The following is a 19,580-nucleotide window of genomic DNA, read 5'->3' on the forward strand; positions in this document are numbered from 1 at the left end:
TCATTGGATGTTAGACCCAGCACATAAATTTTATGGATGTTCGACCCAGCATATGAATTTTATGGATGTTAGACCCAGCACATAGATTTCATTGGATGTTAGACCCAGCATGTAAATTTTATGGTGTAAGACCCAGCATATGAATTTTATTGGATGTTCGATCCATTATGTGTATTTTGTTGGATGTTAGACCAAGTATGTATATTTTGTTGGATGTTAGACCCAGTATGTAGATTTTGTTGGATGTTAGACCCAGTAGGTATATTTTATTGGATGTTAGACCCAGTAGGTATATTTTATTGGATGTTAGACCCAGTATGTAGATTTTGTTGAATGTTAGACCCAGTATGTATATTTTGTTGGATGTTAGACCCAGGATGTATATTTTGTTGGATGTTAGACCCAGGATGTATATTTTGTTGGATGTTAGACCCAGGATGTATATTTTGTTGGATGTTAGACCCAGGATGTATATTTTGTTGGATGTTAGACCCAGTATGTATATTTTGTTGGATGATAGACCCAGCATGTAGATTTTGTTGGATGTTTGAACCAGTATGTAGATTTTGTTGGATGTTAGACCCAGTATGTATATATTATATATATATATATATATATATATATATATATATATATATATATATATATATATATATATATATATATATTGTTGGACGTTAGACCCAGCATGTAGATTTTGTTGGATGTTAGACCCAGCATGTAGATTTTGTTGGATGTTAGACCCAGGATGTATATTTTGTTGGATGTTAGACCCAGTATGTAGATTTTGTTGGATGGTAGACCCAGCATGTAGATTTTGTTGGATGTTTGAACCAGTATGTAGATTTTGTTGGATGTTAGACCCAGTATGTATATATTATATATATATATATATATATATATATATATATTTATATATATATATATATATATATATATATATATATATATATATATATATATATATATATATATTGTTGGACGTTAGACCCAGCATGTAGATTTTGTTGGATGTTAGACCCAGCATGTAGATTTTGTTGGATGTTAGACCCAGGATGTATATTTTGTTGGATGTTAGACCCAGTATGTAGATTTTGTTGGATGGTAGACCCAGCATGTAGATTTTGTTGGATGTTTGAACCAGTATGTAGATTTTGTTGGATGTTAGACCCAGTATGTATATATTATATATATATATATATATATATATATATATATATATATATATATATATATATATATATATATATATATATATATATATATATATATTGTTGGACGTTAGACCCAGCATGTAGATTTTGTTGGATGTTATCCCCAGCATGTAGATTTTGTTGGATGTTATCCCCAGCATGTAGATTTTGTTGGATGTTATCCCCAGCATGTGGATTTTGTTGGATGTTATCCCCAGCATGTAAGTTTTGTTGATGACTAAATGTATTTTCACATTGAATTGCCCTCCTTTGGTTTATTACGAGGTTTAAGAGGATCATGTTTTTCATTTGACCTCTCGAAAACCTCGAGTGATAACGTTAAAGTTTTACAGAGTGTGTATCTGTGTGGTTTATGACTATACTGTATCCTCGTTTATTATCAAATTGATAACTCATCTTACTCTTGAAGCGTCCTGTTGATTTGCGGCGGCAGACATGAAAGACACCAGACAGAATGAGCATAACGTTGATCGGAATTTGCTAACCGCCATGGATAACAAGAAGCCAACATTTCATGCATTAACCCATTCATCAGGCTATTTTACTCCGACGAACGGTTATCATTCGAAACGTGTTTGTCCTTTGCATCCCATGGCGGGTAGCAATTCCTTTGAACCACATTCTGTCGATTCCCTCAATTATTTTTTTCATTCTATACACAGTTGCGATCGTATTGTCGCCATCATTTACCATGAAGAGGATTTCCAAAACGTGGAGTTATTGTCCTATTGTGTTATCGATTGAGTCTCTTGTTTTCTTGACTATGTCTCTAACTCACCGATTGTGTTATCGATTAGGTCTCCATCCCGTCGTTTAAATTGAAGCTTCATTTGGTCCTGAGGTGTGTTCATGGTCTAAAGGAGATAAATAATCGTGCTGGAATCATAAACCTTCATGAAACAGCGATGGGAATGAAATCGTGGTATCACTACGATGTTTCCATTTCACGTTCTGTTTTATACAAGAGTGAATATAGTTGGATGAAGCAAGAGGGTCTCGGTGAAGGGAAAGTAGTTCGTGCCTTGTTAGGCCTTGTTTGTTCTAACTCCACTGGGCCGCTCACAAGCCACAGGCAATCAACACATCGGTGGTGACGACAAAATCTCTCATCAAAGCCAATCACCAGCCGATGCTTAGGAAGCACAAATGCTGGATTGATCTTTAGCGGGACTCTTTTTAGTGGCGGTTCATCAGTTTCCTGACCCGCACTTCCATACGTCTCCATTCAGCCCCAATCCATTCTCAACTCCATGATTCCTGCTCCGTCCCCCCCCAATCCATTCTGAATCAAATGCCTGCTTCTCTCAGTCCCCCCGCCCCCCCAATTCATTCTCAACTCCACACGTCCTCAATCTTTCCCAATGCATATATGCTGGACTCCATGCTACCTCCTCTTCCCCAATTCATTCTCAACTCCATACCTCCTTCTCCTCCTCCCTCTCCCCCCAATGCACCCCTCCGGCCTTCGACGCAACCCTCCATCGCCCCGGTTGGTTCCCATTCCCAATCAGCCCAGCCCTTTTCTTATTCCCAATCCGCTTTGCCCCGCACGGCAAGTGCGGCCTCGGCCAAGGAGCAGGATGATTGTCCCAAGTGCGGCCTCGGCCAAGGAGCAGGATGATTGTCCCAAGTGCGGCCTCGGCCAAGGAGCAGGATGATTGTCCGTGGCCTACAGATCACGAACACCTCTTCACAATGGACTCGATGTGTCCGCACACACCTCACGGTGAACTTTCCCTGATAAGACGGCGCATTGCTCGTACGGCCGTTTGTCCCTGGATTCGTGTCTCGGATTTGCTTCGCACTCACTCGGCCGTACGAATCAGTAAATGGGTAAAGTGTACAAATGTCACTTGCTTTGGCATCACTCCCTGGCCGACATCGTGTCGGCGTCCATTTGTTGTTTTCCCATTGATCGCGGTTGAAAGAACATTTCCAAGTTAACGTTTAAATAACTTTCAACGATGTCAGATCGACAGCAAACTTGTCTTTCCCGTTCCCGTGTCTTGTGACACACAGTTGTGGTTACGGAAGGTGTTTGTGCGAACACGTGGTGACACCTGTACGCATCATGAACCTGGTTAACCGGAGCAGGTGGAGCGGTGAGAGCTCAAGCAAAGCGGAGTGATGTCATCAATTGAACATTTCAGTGACATAAAAACAAAGACGAGGGAATGTAAAACCGCCCGTGTATCTTTAGATCTTCATTTCGATTGTCCAGCTTAACCACCGTGCCCCTCGAGAACAACCACCAAACTAACAACGTGCTGGTGTACCGCTTCAAAACGGTCCGTGCTGCTCCATGAAACACGCAGCGCAATTGCTTTACACTCGAAAAGTCCAACAAAGTTTACTCTTTTTTACGGTCACAACTTGGCGTGGAAAGCGTCACAATGGCGCGGAAAGCTCACAATGGCGCGGTAAGCGTCACAATGGCGCGGTAAGCGTCACAATGGCGCGGTACTAGTGCCGAAGAGAGAACACCTGGCCGTGCACGCACCGTGCAGAGCGATGACGCACGCACCTCGTCGTCCATCCGCGCTGTTCCGACGTACGGGGAAACAGCTTTACAATGCAAACGGCCTTTAAACGGTTCACTCATTGTCATGTAATGCGGTTTAACTCGCGATTCGATTTATTGACGATAAGACGATTTAACATTAATCGCACGATTCCCAACCGCTCGTTAAATTGCAAACGATTCCCAACGGCTCGTTCCGTTTTTACGCACAGTACACGAGCCTGCGTGTACCATTGGCATCACGTGACGCGACCCCGCAGGTGCACGGCTCCCGGATCGGGAGCCTCGGTCGACGCCCGAGCTCTGTGACGCCGCTCGATGCACGAAACCGAGAAGGAAATTCCCATCCGAGCACTTCTTCCAAACGCGAGGCGGCACGTACTCGTACACGGGTCGTGCGCAGCGCGGAGACAAAGCGCCACACATGGTGGAAAAGGGACATTTCGATGTCCAACGATTTCGCCCTGTCGGATTCGTCCGCACAACGGCTCGGCCCGTTTGGCGTCCCCAGACCCGCCGGGATCGCAGGTACAAATTCCGCGAACTGTGTCGATGTGCGTCCAACGTCCAGGTAAACCGGACACAAGGACGTCCCGTCCCGTCCGTCTCCAGTCTCGTCGTCTCGCACTCTCCGTATCGGCTACAAACTCGTGTCGGAGGTGAAAATCCAGACGTGTTCACCCGCGGACGAACAAGCTCGAGCTTTTGTACTCGACTGCGTGAAAGTTCACACGATTGTACTTTACTGGTCCATTGGATCCGTCCTGTCGATGTCGTGCGCATGATCTCCAGGCCATTAGCATACTCGTCTTCCCTCGACGGTTCTTTTAAAACGCCGTCGATGGATCTAATCGCCTTACATCTAATATACATTGTGTGAATGCAATTAATGTAAACGAAGACCTTTTGTGATTAATGGCGCAATCAGCGATGGAATGACGGATGGTCAGCGACGTCAGACAAAGGGAAAAGGGGGGACGTTTGGTCCGTCGTGCCTGCATGACAACCGTATACCGAGGGTGTGATGTTGAAACCTGTTCGGAAATACTGTGTCTATCTATGCTCACTTCCAATCCATAAGATAAACAACCAAGGATTTCGTCTTTGTGTCCCCACCAAATGGTCCTCCATAATTAATTGGTTTTGTGCTTGTCCTTCATGTTATATATATATATATATATATATATATATATATATATATATATATATATATATATATATATATATATATATATATATATATATAATGAGGATGGTTTTGAAATCCAGTTTGACACGTCTTTGCCCCTATGACGATTAAGTGTACACAACGTTGCCGGACAATCATGAACAGGGAGTTCAGGCAATTTTTGCTTCCCAGAAATCTAATAATTGTTTTTGTTCCACCCTCCTTGTTACATCATTTGCCGCCATCTTAATTTTGAGCACGTGATTTGAAGCAAAGAGGAAAACGTACTTACGGGTGCATTGGTGTCCAACACCGTAACGACAAACCCGGACACGGCTAGCAGGATCGCCTCGAGGTACGCTGACTTACCTTTGAGCCGTCTATCCTGGGTTTCGATCTGGACCCAGCTATAAACTCTCATCCTGGTGTTTCGCATGCAGGGCGAGGTATCGATGTTACGTGCCTTCCTTCGGATGGAGGACCTGTCTGCTCGGGATGGTGATTGGTGGGTGTTAAAGATCCCACGCTGTCTTTCGCTGACGACTGGAGGGGTTGTCACCAGCACTCTGAACAAATCACAAATTTCTGCAAAAATCACTTTCAGCCGAACGCGCGGGTCCGGCCATCGGGTTCGAGAAAGATTTGGGATGAAAACCTCCCCGGTCAATCCCACGATGAAGGAAGAATCGGGACTGCTGGAGACTTCATAAAGTGTAAAGATAAATTCCCTCAAAATAATTAATCTACTTTTTCATCACTGAAGTCATCACTTTTACAAACTGAAGTCAAAATTGAACCACTCGTGCTATTTTTCATCCTTTTTAAAAAAAATTTCCCTGTCTGGGGATTTATAATAAATAAAAGAAAATAAACCCAACAAAACACTCCCATGTTGTTTCATTCACTGAATTAATTAATTCAAAACAAAATTTGGGAAGGAGGGATTGAAAAGATGAGTAATTCAATGTGGACGTAACAAAGTTCAATGTCAGTCGAACTCGTTTTTAAATTCTGTCAAAGGGTTTTCAATGGCAATTGTGTAAATAATGAATTTATCTTTGTGTGTGTGTGTGTGTGTGTGTGTGTGTGTGTGTGTGTGTGTGTGTGTGTGTGTGTGTGTGTGTGTGTGTGTGTGTATACATATATAATATGCACATACAACGACATTATTTTCTGTATTGTGGACATTAAGCGAACTCGCATGTAACGAATAGTTCAGGACAAGAGAACATGACCGGGTGAAGATGAAATTGTAACGTCGTGTCCTCTTTGTTTTCCCCTCTCTTGTCAAATTTGTAGATGTGTATGTTGTGGTCGAATAGTTGTGTTGAAATGTGAAATCGATACAGTCAAATTCAAAACAGCAATCCTTTAAAATGAAATACCCTCGTAAGCTGGGCTGTGGTTTTTGTGGTTTTGCTTTGATAGCCGTTTCGCAACCTCTACCATAAAACCTTCTGCTTTCATTCCTTCCCTCATGTTTCCTTACCCTATAATTGGGGTTATTCCCGCTAACGGTAGCCATGGCTGTATAGTTGATAGAGCTAAAATGAATTGTGCACGGTGTTCGTACTGTTTAATAATAAGGCTGATGTTCCTGATATCCTTTCCTGTAGTTGTGGTTTATCACAACCGCAAAGGAAAACAGTATACGAAAGACGAAGACCTCCAGAAAGTTAAACCCGTCGAAGACAATTGATGGCAGATGATTGTCTGATGAAGTCAGGTGACCGAGGCTGTAATTTCTACAGAAATATAATGTATATATGGAGAAAAAGTCTCCGATCATTTCAACAACTCTCTCATTCTCATCAGCAAACTTGACTCACAGCATTTTGTGCGGAAAGGGCAGGAGGCAATTAAGGATCCGGATTCTCAGTGACCTGTTTCAATTTCATTACGGCCTAGCAAGGCCTTTTCCTTTCCCTTCTTTCCGCTGCCTGCATTTGAGCTCAGCACGGCGTAGCGGAACATATTTTCCTGAATTTAATTTTTCCTGCGTATATTGATACCAATGAAGTTTGAGTAATGGATATAAATAATGCACAGTCAAGAAGCAAGTTCTTCGTCGCGGGCCGCTCTCTATTCGGCCCTTTTTAAACACATGCACATGGCACGGTTCTCATCCATTCTGCACAACGTTTGAAAAGAAAAAGGGTTCACAAACCATTAATCAAAGTAAAGTCAATAAAGTCAAGCTTTTTTACGTGTGGCCACCATAAATTAAACTGATTATAGTAAGTTTCTTGACATATTCACAAAGAGCCCAGTGATCAATGAGTGCACGTGGCCATTCAGGCGACAGATAATCCTTTGGTTAAGTCAGATCTTGTTTGGGGCAGGACTGGTTCAAGGGGGAAGTAACGCCGCAAAGAGTCGCTACCATGATGTCCCATCAAATATGGCTGAACATAATGAGTGGTTGAGAAGTTGTAGGCCCGAATTGTGGCTGAGCGTTGTCATGAGGCCACAGTGGCCCATGCGTGATTTGATCGTAATGAGGAGTTTTGGAGAATCGCTATGCTGTCCTCTATATAATGTTTGAGGGCTCCTTTTTGTTAGTGTTTACTTGAATGCTTGAGTTGTCAGGAGATCACATTGATCGACGATGCATCCTGAAATCTCTCCAATATTGCAGGTACATCGAAGCCTTGTCGGTGAATTATTATTTATTTTTGAATGTTTTTGGCGATTTTTCTTTATCAACACCGAGGAAGAGTTAAAATCTATCAGCAGGAACATCTCGGCATGGCCCTAACTTTGAGGACATTGAGAGCTGAGAATTAAGGCATAAGGGGAAAGGGAGAGGGAGAGGGTCTGGGGTCAAAGGGGTAGTGCTGGCCCACACTCCAGCCAGGCCTTAACAAGGCGGCGCCGCATTGATGCTGGTTGCTGGCTTGGACCGAGGCACAATGCTGGTCGGGAAACAGTGTGGAAAAGGTCTTTCTTGTTGATGTCTCCAAGTTGATTTCCGATGGAAGGACTCTGACCTTCACCCAAAGCCCGTCCCGCCCCTGCCCGCCCCTCGCCCCGCCTCACTCACACTTTAATGTGAGGGGGCGGAGGGGGGCAAAACGTCTGGAACGGGACTCGCAATCCTGGTGGCCCATCCACAACGAAATAATGGAGCCGGTCGTACAAAGCCTTTGTGTCTGCCCTTAATTCTACAGCTTTTGCAGAAATGGCGGCAGAGAGGCCTGCGTGTTGGGCCTTTGACGTTGACACCGGTTCCAAAGACGCTGCGGAAGCCTTTCAACCTGATCAGGAACCTGTTATTTTTGTCCAAATGTCCTGTTTTCCCAAGCCTTTTCAAATCTCTTCGTTCCTTTGGGTTTCACGCCTGACTTGCTCCTTTAAGGCCCTCGATTGAGCAGCATCGTGGAACACGTATACATTTATTTACGTGAAGGATTCTGCAATACTTTTGAATATGGGATCGAACCCTTGCATGGACAGTCTAGGTATTGTTACGAAACTTAAAAGATTTTTCAAACAATTCTAACTGACATGTTTAAAATAATTAAGTGTTTTAAATAATTAAGTGTCTTTTTCAAACGAATCATGTGTGAAACATCTTTTCTTCTGTGCATCTCTAAGGTTTAGATGCAGAAACACACGCACACACATACACATATGTACACACACATGTACACATACATGTACACACACACGTTTTAGATGTGACCTCGTTATTAATCTGTCTTCAGGTGGATTTTTTAAACCACTTTTGCTCTTCGTCTGAGTTATTGTAACTGTACCTTGCAGACGAGGATTGTTCCAAAAAAATGACACAAATTAATCTGAAAAAGAACAACCTGTAGGTGAATGAAGGAAGCAATAACCAGAAAACTGTACAAACCAGAGATCTTTGATCCTGCACTGGTAACCACGGCTGCTTTGGCCAGTTCATTTCTCCAAGTGTGGCCATCGGTTGGTCACAGTGGTCATCAATGTCCTCTCCTAAGGCCATCTTCCCCCCACCCCCCCCCTCAACCGATATACCCTCTCATGCTCTTCTTACCACACTAAACTGTGCCTTGAGCAACAAACCATCCGTAATCCGCTGTGGGGGTGGGGGGCTGAGGAGGGTGGGGACGGGAGTATACAGGCAAGTTCCCGGGAAGGGGCGTTTGTGGCATTTTCCACGGTTTGCGAAGCAGAAAAGCAGCGATGGAGGGTGGGAGAGGGGGTGCATGCCGGCCAAGAGGAGTTTGAGTTACCCCCGCTGGATGCAGACGAAGTGCGATGCTCTTGTCATTGCCTCCTCTCGAGGAACGGTTTCACTCCCTCTCTCCCCCATCTACCCCCCTCCCCCACCCAGGCACAGTGCCCTCGTTGCCCCGCTCCCCCACCCTGTCTCATGTACTGAAGTTTCAATACAGACTGTGAATGATATTTCATCTATCAATTTGAGCCTCATATTTAACCGAGTCCACGCAATGAAATTAGAATAAATTATTCTGAGAAATCATAGTTTTTTATGCCGTACTTATTACCACTGGACAAGGCCAACTGGTCTCCAAACTAAAATTACTCTTAAAACAAACTGTGATATCTGATAATGGCATCACAAGTGATATTCAAAATGAGTAATGTGGTTAGTTGTAATCGTAATAATAATGATTATAATAATGCAAATGTGCAATGTCTTTGAATATCTTGTTTTCTTCATTTAATTTCCAGGATCTCTCATTCCTGATCGCAGAGAAGATTCCCAGGTAAGAGAAACTTTTTGAATAAATAAATAATCATAATTATTATTGTAATCAGTATTTTCAGCATAATAGGTATTATTGTGATCAGGATTATCATCATAATGATTTTTGTAATCAGCATTATCATCCTAATTATTGTCATAATTATCATCATTATTATTATTGTAATCAGAATGATAGCATAATAAGTATTGTTATCATAATTATTATCATCATGATTACCTCCGCCATCAAGGGTGGATGGAGGTTATGTTTTCACCCCTGTCTGTCTCTCTGTTTGTTACTTGGCAAAAAAATTTTTTTGACAACATTGTTGATCACTTACATTTGTCTGTCCACTCATCTTTAATCACCTACAGGTCACAATTTTTAAACCGATCTTCAGGAAATTTCACCAAATGGTGGAGTTGGTGGTCGAACAGAATCGTGTTTTTTGTTTGAGGTCAAAAGGTCATCGGCCAAACTTTTTAAAATTTCGAATATCCTCAATTTTCATCCGATTGACTTGAAATTTGAACAGGATTTGCATATCAGGCAAATCAATTCAGCCACCAATTATTTCTACAGTCAAAACGTCAACATCGGCCTATTTTCTAAAATTAAGAGATGAAAATTAAGAGTTAAAATTAAGAGGCAACAAACTATATATATATATATATATATATATATATATATATATATATATATATATATATATATATATATATATATATGTGCACAAACGTATGCATATCATGATATCTCAAAAAGTTGTGGATGAGTTTTGACAAAATTAGGTGGACGAGTTGCTTAGGTGACAAGAACAAGCGGATTAGATTTTGGTTCAGGTCCAGCCCATCAGTGGGATACAAAACGTGAACTGTTCAGTCTGGCAGAGGTATGCGCTCCACTGAGTGCCGTTTTACTTTGCTCTGTTTTGCCAAGTGTCGCTTCTTGAGTGATTTTTCATTTGTTTGTTTGTGAACAAAATATCTCAAAAAGTTGTCAACAGATTTGGACGAAATTTGGTGGAGAGCTTGAGTATGTGACAAGGCCGAAATTATTAGATTTTGGTGAATATTGGAATCCGGATCCGGATCCGGATCCAATAATTTTTTAAAGTGATTCTTCACCATTGAGTGACAGTGCTAAAATGATATATAGCATGACATCTCAAAAAGTTTTTGGAATGATTTGGAAGAAATTTGGTGGGCAGGTTGGGTATTTAACAAGGAAGATTTTTTTTCAATTTTTTCGAAAGATCCAAATCCGGATCTGGATCCTTGAATTTTTTTTATTTTTTAAAGTGATTCTTCATCGTTGAGTAATCGGGCTAAAATGATATATTGCACGATACCTCAAAAAGTTGTAGACGGATTCGGATGAAACTTAGTGGGCAGGTTGGGTGTGTAACAAGTAAGAATTGCTTCGATTTTTGTGAAGATCTGAATCTGAATCCAGATCAGAGAATTTTTTTAAGTGATTCTTCACCATTAAGTGATCAGGCTAAAATGATACGTAGCACGATAGTTCAAAAAAGTAGAGACATATTCGGATGAAACTTGGTGGATGAGGTGGTTAGGTGACGAGAAGAAGCTGATTAAATTTTAGTTCAGGTCCGAATCCAGATCCGGCATACAAGTGGGATACAAAACGTAAACTAATCAGCTTGCCAGCGATATGCACTCCACTGAGTGCCCTCCTAGATTTTATTGTCATCATAATTGTGGTACCAAGACCAAAAGGCTGTGTAACCCATTGTTTTTCTTCCGTTTCTTTATTATTTTTCTTATTCTGCCTGGGATTTTCGGGTTTTTTTCGCTTCAAAATTCATTTTCTCGGCAAACGTAAGATCGATCAACACTAAATTTTCACCATAGTATGTATATTTTCAGTAGCATACTTAATTGATAATTATAACATTGTAGGTCACTTGGTAAAGGTGGCATCTTTGAAAAAAACGAAAAATTTTGGACGTCTGCATCTCCGAAATCGCACAATGGGAAAATATTGAAACTTGGCACTTAGCAAGAACTGCCCATGGGGGAAGAAGTGTGATTTCTTTTTCGTGACATCATCAGTGAAGTGGTATCCTGGTGAAAATTAGACAGGGAGAACGCTGCATCCGAAAAATTTAAAATTTCTTGAGCGTCATCTACGCAACAACTCACTGAAGAAAAAATAAAAATTATGACATCATAGGTCACGTGGTTTGGCAGCCATATTGTTTTGATTATTATTTTTTAATCTTCCTCTCCGGAATGGCCTTACAGATTGAAGTGAAACTTTACACACATGTTCTCCAAGAGATCCTTGAACAAGTTTGTTAATTTCTAATTGATGGGTCACATGGTTTGGCAGCCATATTGAATTTACCCTAAAACCTTCAAAATCTTCTCCAGAACGGCTGGTCAGATCAAAGGGAAACTTCATACACATATTCTCAAAGGAGAGGGAATATAAGTGTGTTAATTAATAATTGCTCGGTCACATGGTTTGGTAGCCAACTTTGATTGAAGGAAAATATTTAATAATGTTTTCTCAGAAACCACTTATCCTATCAAAGCAAAACTTTGCAACTGTCATCCAATGCCAAGGCTGCATATATGGTAAAATTATGATGTCACAAGTCACATGGTTTGTCAGCCATCTTGGATAGAAAAACGCACCTTATCTGATTAACACGAAACTTCACAAGCATGATCCCCAACCCCATTAGAGGCATAATAGAAATTCATGATGTCATGTCATGTGGTCATCAGCCATATTGGATTGAAAATGAAAAAAATTTATAAATCTTCTCTGAAACAACGAAACAGATTGAGGCGAAACTTTATACACATCTTCCCCCAGACATGCTTGAGCAAGTTTGTTAATTTCTAATTGATACGCCACATGGTTTGGCGGCTATATTGAATCTATATATTGTTAAAATTCTCATCTTGTTTGTATGTATGTATGTATGTATGTATGTATGTATGTATGTATATTCCTGAAATACAGCGAAAACGGTACATGATAGCGCAAAAATTTTAGGGCCAACTTACTCACCATTCCTCTGTGGTGTGCAGTATCAAGTTTCGTTCAAATTGGGAAACTCTCTCTCTCTCTCTATCGAGTGCAGCCTGTGGCTGCTGGTTGCATCATTGTTTGGGACGTGGCTATGCCGCTGATGCAGTGTCCCACTTAGCAGTACACTGGTACTCATTTTGCCGGCCTCGGAAGGATGACAGGCTGAGTCAACCTCCTGCTGTATATTAATTCAGCGGCCAAACGGGGCTTGAACTCAGGACCCTAGGATCCCAAGCCACCACCTTAACCACTAAGCCAACACCAGGCTTAATTGGACAACTAAGAATTATTTAAAAAATCAATTCCCATTCAGTCAATTCCTCTTCGGGAGAGTTTGATCAATACAAACAACCTCAGCGGTATAGTTTGCTGGAGCTATCTTTGTTTGTTTTTTTTTTTAATGATTTATTTTAAAATCTCAAACATTGAGGACAGAGAACGATTTATTTTTAAGCATAAAATAAGCATCGCCATTTTGATCTAATGCTTCCGTGTTCCTTAATAAATAAAATTGTGTTTTGAAGATTACGCACAATAATTTCGTTGACTTTCTTTTCTCCATTTTTTTTTCACATTGATGCGCAAAATCAAGTTTCGTTCAAATCGGGCAATGAAAATAATTATTAAAAAATCAATTCCCGATTCAGTCAAGTCCTCTTCGGGATTTTTTGATGAATGCAAACAACCTCAGCGGTATAGTTCGCTGGAGCGATCTTCTTCTTTTTTCTTCTTTTTTTGAAATGATTTTTTTTATCAACCGCTGTCACAACGGGAACCCAACGGGTTCACGGGTTGTCTAGTTTACTCGAGAACCTTCAAAAATCTTCTCCAGAACAGCTAGCCTGATCAAGGGGAAACTTCACACACATTCTGCAAGACGAGTGGATATAAATTTGTTCATGAATAATTGATAGGGCACATGGTTTGACAGCCATATTGGATTGAAGGAAAAATATTAAATAACGTTTACTCTGGAACTGCTGCATCATTGAATGTGAAACTTCAAATTTAATATCTAGCGGAAATGGGGAATGTATGTTTTAAATTTCAACCTGATTGCCACAAGGTCTGACAGCTAGAATTATTTAATTATTTGAATCTGAGAATGTTTGGAATTTTTATATTTTTTTGCAGAAGGTTCACTTTGGTGCGCCTGCATGCGTTTGAGGGTACGGGAGTAGCAATTCAATTGATACCGATGATGGCCAAGAGCCAAGTGGCGACCTGTGTCAGAGTGGCAACCTGTCCCAGGATTGTGTGCAATAGCCAAGAGAGACTGCTTAGGCAGCACCAACACTCTGCTCAGAGTATGGTCTCAATGGAATGGATGGATGGATGATGGCCCGAGGGAAAATGGTCAACTGTGTACATAATAAATGGATGGAATGTGGCCTTTTCCTCGGTGCATAACTTGCGAATCCCACATCATAGAAAAATGTCTGTGGCCTCATTAGACTCCGGGGAATACCACTTTACCCTCTGCACCGATGGTGTCCACATCCATTACTTTGTGTTCAGGTTATTTATACACCAATGCAATTGGTACCGACTCGATTCAGGAAAAGGGCTAACTGCTTACATAATAAATAGATTGAATGTGGTGTATCTATGGGTCCAGAACTCAACAATCCAGCGTAGTGGAGAAAAATATGGGGGGCTTTGTATTACTCGAGGGAGTTCCAGTTCACCCTGTGGACACATGGTGACATTTCCCACACATTTATTGCTTCATGTGCAGGTAATTTAAACACCAATTCAATTGATACTGACAATGTCCCCAGGAAGAAGGGCCAGCTGCATATGTAAAAAATAGATTGAGCACTTCGTGTTACTCTGTCCATAACTCGTCAGTCCTATGTTGTATCAAAGGGTTGTCGAAGCCAGAGGTCTTGCTACCCGGTCATCACTGCCAGCAGTTTTTAAGTGGCAGGTCTCGTTATTATTGTAATCAGTATTATTTTTATAATCATTATTGTTATCATCATGCGTCATTGTATTCAAGAATTATTGTTCACTGTCATTACAAGTATTTTTCATGCGGTGGTATTGAGTTTAATATCAATGGAGATGATGTATCTCAAGACAATATCTCAAGCCTGAAAATTCTATATTTTAAGGGACAGTAGATACAACTTTTAAAAATTCAGAAACATGTGGGAGTCATTCTGTTACATGACAACCTTTCCAAGAAGTATGCATTACCCTTGTACACGTTTCATGATTGACTGACAAATTCTGATGGATGGGGCAAACATTTAAGCCTCGCTCTGCTGATGAAACACCAGGATGGCGGTTTATAGATTGCTGGATTGGGATTCAAACCCAGGCAAGACGTGTGTGTGTGTGTGTGTGTGTGTGTGTGTGTGTGTGTGTGTGTGTGTGTGTGTGTGTGTGTGTGTGTGTGTGTGTGTGTGTGTGTGTGTGTGTGTGTGTGTGTGTGTGTGTGTGTGTGTGTTAGTATTTCTTCTCCATAACTCCAAAACTATAAAATATAGCAGCATGATGCTTTGCAGGCATACTAAGAAAACTCCAAGGAAGTTCAGGAGTAAAAATTGGGTGTTTGAGTTAATTAAAATACACCTTTTGAAGATAATTAACGGCATTATTTAATTGTATCCTTTATCAGGCATATCCTTGGACACCCTCGGACTCCTCGCAAACCCTCGATGGGAATCCTAATTTGCCATTTGGCTCGGCCTGTTCAAACATGCCTCGATTTGGAAACACGATCTACTCTCACAGACTAATTTAAGTATATAATCAAAATATTATGTCGGATTTGAGACTCGGATATGGTGAACAAAATAAGTGTCGAATTTTTTTTGGCAATTACATACGCAGTGTGCTGTTTCCGTTTTGGGCGATTTGCTAACATTACAAAATATTAATAGTTGTTAGTTTCTGCAAGCGAAGATAAAAAACATTTTGGTGCTGCAAGTGAAGAAGTTTTTTTTTCTTGCTTTACACCATTTTGTGCGTGCTTTCATTCCAAAATATGAATATAAATACACTAATAGTCACTGAAAAATATTAAGTGTGTGTGTGTGTGTGTGTGTGTGTGTGTGTGTGTGTGTGTGTGTGTGTGTGTGTGTGTGTGTGTGTGTGTGTGTGTGTGTGTGTGTGTGTGTGTGTGTGTGTGTGTGTCTTTTCGCATTTTCGATAATGTTGCTTTTTGTTGCTTTTTCAAATAGGTTTTTCATCCTGCAAAATATATGTTTATGTGTGTGTATATATATATATATATATATATATATATATATATATATATATATATATATATATATATATATATACATACATATACATATACATACATACATATACAGTGGTGCCCCCAGAATCCGAATTTAATTCGTTCCAGGAGGCTGTTCGGATTGCAAAAAGTTCGGATTCCAAAACTATTGTTGTTGATTTCGGCGTATTCAGCGTGTGGACGACCGCCTTTAGCCCAATTGCGGCCGTGCGCGCCCACCGAACGAGCAATCTAGTCGTAGCTTCCGGATCAACGCCGAAACCCAGCGACAGGTGTTTTTAACCACACCATAAACCAGCCAACTCTTCTGTCCACGCGTTACATGGCCGATGGCTGAATTGTCGATGTACCTAATTATTCACGCGGACAGAAATGCCGGGAGTTGAAACCTCAATGGGACCTGCACGAAAACGAGCCGCTTAAGCAGCTCGTTCCGTATGCGATTGCCGAGCGGTTATATATCGCCAAGTCCCGTCGGACCAGATGTACGTTTTATCGGCTTATAAACAGCCAGCTAATTATTCCGAACGCTTCCTGGCAGTCAATGTGAGGAAGGGACGCAACGAGCAGGTGACATTCAACAACGGAGAACATTTATTTGAACACAGGCATGCAATAAATGAATGAATGGGGATTGGGGACAGGACACGAGCAAAAACCTACAGCCGAGTTCTACTATGAAATGTAAAGCAAATACAACACAGGCACTTAACAGTTTCCTACTTATTAGACGGGCCCACGGACACTCGTATGCACACACACACCCAAGAAATGGTGGCTGATGCCTTTAGTAAGGACTTCAACGCGGAGGGAAAGATGAGCTGAAACCCAGAACCTATCTCGAACCTCTCCACCTCGTGTGGTCTTCAAGCTGCTCAGACCCGGGCTCCAGCGAGAGCAAGATGGATCCAATCGCCGTGAGCCGAGATCCTTCCCGAGCTCCAGCGAATCCTCTCGCACTTCTGAACACGTGCTGGTCAGACGAGGTGCCGATCCTTCCCGTCGATGCGTCGCTTCCCCGAAGAACCACCTCCAAGATGAGGCCAAGGAGTCGCACCAAGCCGCGAACCAAGCGCAGAACAAAGAGCTCCACAAACCAAGAAGAGCCAGCCGAACCGGACGACGAAATAGAACGCAAAAACACGCCCGACTCTCGCAACTGGCGCTCCTCTCTTGATGAACAACAACCAACAAGCTCGAGCCGAGCAACCAGCTCAACTCTCTTTCGATGAACCAAGCACAAAAAGCGAACCACCTCTTTTCCGAACAAAGCCAGAGCCCAAAAAGCGAACCGAGCCAAGCAGAACCAAAAAGCCTTCTCCCTAACCCAAGCCAAGCAGAACCCGAAGGCCTACTACAAGCCAAGCCCGAACCAACTCGAGCCAAGCAGAGTGTCCCTTTTTTTATTCCTATCAGTCCCCTCCCCCGCTCCCGGCGTGACATACCCTCGTGCTCCCTCCCCCGCTCAACCACGGGTGGGAGGGAGTTGTTTACGTCATGAATCACAGGACGGGAGGGCTCTTCTTCCTCTTCCAGAAGAGGGGGAGGTTCGGCTTCCTTTGTGTTGTGATTGCTCCCAAACTATTAAATTATATCACAGCGCATCTAATCGATTTCTGCTCATTAAACAATGAAAGTTGAGATATCTCTGGAACATGCACTTATCGACCTCACTGAGCTAAAGGAACCTGTATGTTGAGTGCGATTGATTTCCAAATTCGTAACACTATTTTCCCAATAAGAAATAATGGAGTGAATTATTCTGTTCCTGGACCCCAAGAAAACCCACTTTCAAGACACTTTCAACTGAAATTACCCATGTTTAAGGTAAAATAAGATGAGTAAATGACCTTCGGTGGCAGTGTATTGTATGTAAACTGGTACAATCACCACATCCAAAGGTCCACAGGCTCGAGCTCCGTCCTGGGTTCCGATTGCTTGTGCACTCTGCGAGAGCGCTGCCCCCAGGGCAGCTCATCAAACATGATGCCCCCAGAACCACAATCACTTTCATCAAACACATCAGGCTGAGGTAATCATGGATATTCCAAATTACAACCGGTTTTTCTGTGAAATTAAATCCTTGCCCAACAGTCCGTCACACCACGTGATCGGATTGCTTTTTTGTTATTAATTAAAACACAAGATGAGTTAAAACAAAAACGGCACAAATCAAGGTGAAAACACGAGGTAAAGTTTCGATCGACACACGAGAGATGCTTTCACAAGGACTTCCACCGACGAACTGGATGAACAAAGCGCAAAGATGCGGCTCGAATAGGCGGGGGAGACACATGAACAAACATGAACGCTACGTTGTGTTCGGTTTTTGAAAATGTGTTCGGTTTTTAAGGGCAAAATTTTCTCGAAAAAATTGTTCGGATTCCAATTTGTTCAAACAATGGGGCGTTCGGATTCTGGGGGCACCACGGTATAGTTACGGCCATGGGTACCGAGTGTATTACGAGGGGGTTAATCCTCGTTTCTCCTCCGAAGAGCCGAACCTGGGGCCACCGCTCACAATTACCTTCGTAGTACGGTGGGTTACCTTACCACCACGAATGCCAATCAGTTAAGCATGAGTTCCAGTGTCCACCATCTTATTTGCCATTTAACTTGAGGTCCCGTGGCTTCCTGATTGGGGAGCGCGCCCTCGGCAATGCACCCATCTTATCTTGATTAGGTCTTAAGTCAGGCGGCCGAGCATTTACCGCTGGTGCATGCTGACTATGACAGGTTAATTAGTTTGGGAACTACCTCCCAGTCTATCGAGGTTTGGACAATGCTGGATCAATGGAAGGAAAGGACAAGCACGGACAGGTTGAAACGTCAACAACGAATTTATTATAAAGAAAAAATAAATAAACTGAAGAACTTTTTATTTCTTTGTGGTGAAAAATAGGTGAATTCAAATCAATCAAAATAATCTCAAGCAAATAATGAATTATACAGGCATTGATAGAAAAACAGACAAAGAGCAGATGCTTATTACAATGCCTCACTTTACGATTAAACACAAGACAAGGGTACCCAGCAGATCATTCATGGGGGAAAGAAATCCGGGCTCGGCTTACCAAGGAAGAAGTTATCGTGCATCCAATAAAATGTCCCAAAATGTGTGAGCCTGCCTTGGTCCACTGACAGTGCCCTGCCTCGCCGTGCACCTACTCGCAAACAGGCTCGAACACCAATCAACGTCACGTCGTCACCCCCAGGAACCAGGAATCAGGAACGAGCAGAACAAGCAGGAATTGTCCAACCATCACCCACTGTCAGGAGCAGCAACTGTCAGAAATTGTCATCAACTGACTGGAGCAACTGTCACAAACTGTCAGGAAAGTGGTCCTCCCATCCTTTTTATAGGCGACTAGTGTGGGCAGAGCTTCAAGCAGACTTCAGCGAAATCCACCTTGCCTTTTGGCGCATCACTGCACGTGACCTCCAACCGTCAATCTCTCGATCATTCCTTCCTCGTTCAGCCCGACACGAACAAGAGCCAGCCAGCATCCATAGAGCTACCAAACGCGGCATCAAACATCGATGGAAAAAGGTGTATGTCAACGTCGGTGAAAGAGGTGGGTGTCGAACGTCAATGAAAGATAGGTGGGTGAGGTAAATGATCCACAGCCGTATTTGACCATCAGAATAACTGTTCAGG

The 19,580-nt window shown here is 42.1% G+C and overlaps 1 long non-coding RNA gene across 1 annotated transcript in view; it reads left to right on the forward strand.

Moving 5' to 3' along the window:
* Window positions 1–4,063: 4,063 nt before the first annotated feature.
* LOC147012892 (uncharacterized) overlaps window positions 4,064–19,580 on the forward strand; it is a 187,975-nt gene continuing 172,458 nt past the window's right edge. The window contains exons 1-2 of the long non-coding RNA XR_015050958.1: window positions 4,064–4,263; window positions 9,587–9,621. This is a non-coding gene — a long non-coding RNA (uncharacterized LOC147012892). The remainder of the gene's footprint in view (window positions 4,264–9,586; window positions 9,622–19,580) is intronic.

Source organism: Eptatretus burgeri, chromosome 14 (genome assembly GCF_056783735.1).
Source record: "Eptatretus burgeri isolate ZD-2024b chromosome 14, Ebu_testis_v1, whole genome shotgun sequence".
Lineage (NCBI taxonomy): Eukaryota > Metazoa > Chordata > Myxini > Myxiniformes > Myxinidae > Eptatretus > Eptatretus burgeri.